This window comes from Mandrillus leucophaeus, unplaced genomic scaffold (assembly GCF_000951045.1).
Source record: "Mandrillus leucophaeus isolate KB7577 unplaced genomic scaffold, Mleu.le_1.0 Scaffold215, whole genome shotgun sequence".
Taxonomy (NCBI): domain Eukaryota; kingdom Metazoa; phylum Chordata; class Mammalia; order Primates; family Cercopithecidae; genus Mandrillus; species Mandrillus leucophaeus.
The window spans coordinates 869,040-870,694 of NW_012102199.1; the positions used below are offsets into that span (position 1 = coordinate 869,040).

Consider the following 1,655-nt stretch of genomic DNA (forward strand, 5'->3'; position numbering starts at 1 on the left):
AGGTGGGCAGATCACCTGAGGTCGGGAGTTCCAGACCAGCCTGACCAACATGGAGAAACCCCGTCTCTACTAAAAATACAAAATTAGCCAGGTGTGGTGGTACACACCTGTAATCCCAGCTACTCAGGAGGCTGAGGCAAGAAAATCGCTTGAACCTGGGAGCTGGAGGTTGCGGTGAGCTGGGCTCATGCCATTGCACTCCAACCTGGTCTGCAAGAGTCTGCCTGGTCCTCCGTCAAGAAGGAAGGAAGGGAGGGAGGGAGGGAGGGAGGGAGGAAGGGACATGACCTTGAAGAGATGAGACACTTGTATGGTCACTCACTGGTGTGTCTGTGGACCTTTTGGGTTCTGGATTCAAATAGTCCTGGATTCCAGTCCTGGCTCTGTCGCTTAGTGGATGTTTGACCTTAGTCATATGACTTGTCTTCCCGAGCCTCAGTTTCTCCTTTTATACCATGGTGATCATAAAACCTGATCATAAGGTTGTCAGGCATCCAGTGGGATGCTTGGTGTTAGAGGCTGCTCAAGAAATAGGAACTCCCTTCTTCTCCTCACTGTTGACTTTCTGTCCCTCTTTCCATCTTTCTTTTCTTTTTTCTTGTTTTTTAAAATTTTAATTTAAAGTTCTAGGATAAGCCGGGTGCAGTGGCTCATGCCTGTAATCCCAGCACTTTGGGAAGCTGAGGTGGGAGGATCACCTGAGGTCAGGAGTTCGAGACCAGCCTGGCCAACATGTTGAAACACCGTCTCTACTAAAAAGAGAAAAAAAAAAAAAAAATTAGCCGGGCGTGGTGGCATGCGCTTGTAATCCCAGCTCCTCTGGAGGCTGAGGCAGGAGAATCGCTTGAACCTGGGAGGCAGAGGTTGTAGTGAGCCAAGATTGTGCTACTGCACTCCAGTCTGGGAACAAGAGAGAAACTCTGTCTTAAAAAAAATTTTTTTTAATTAAATTAAATTTAAAGTTCAAGGAGACATGTGTAGGGCGTGCAGGTTTGTTACCTAGGCAAACATGTGCCATGGTGGTTTGCTGCACCTATCAACTCAACACCTAGGTATTAAGCTCTGCATGCATTTGCTATTTATCCTGATATTCTCCCTCCTACTGCCGCTCTGATAGGCCCCAAATGTGTGTTGTTTCCCTCCCTGCGTCCGTGTTTTTTCATTGTTCAGCTCCCACTTATAAGTGGGAACATGTGGTGTTTGGTTTTCTGTTCCTGCCTTAGATTGCTAAGGATGATGGCTTCCAGCTCCATTCAGGTCCCTGCAAAGGACATAATCTTGTTCCTTTTTATGGCTGTATAATAATATTCCATGGTATATATGTACCACATTTTCTTTATCCAGTCTTTCATCGATGGGCATTTGGGTTGATTCCTGTCTTTGTTACTGTGAATAGTGCTGCAATGAACATACGTGTGCATGTATCTTTATAATAGAATGATTTATATTCCTTTGGTTATATACCCAGTAATGGGATTGCTGGGTCAAGTGGTCTTTGAAGAATTGCCACACTGTCTTCCACAATGGTTGAACTAATTTACATTCCCATCAACAGTGTAAAAGTGTTCCTATTCCTCCAGAGCCTCACCAGCATCTCTCACCCAGGGTTGCTCTGTCACCCAGGCTGGAGTGCAGTGATGCAGTCATGGTTCACT

The 1,655-nt window shown here is 45.7% G+C and overlaps 1 protein-coding gene across 1 annotated transcript in view; it reads left to right on the forward strand.

Moving 5' to 3' along the window:
* LOC105540093 (cytochrome P450 4F22) overlaps positions 1-1,655 on the forward strand; it is a 35,699-nt gene that overhangs the window by 18,043 nt on the left and 16,001 nt on the right. The window lies entirely within an intron of this gene.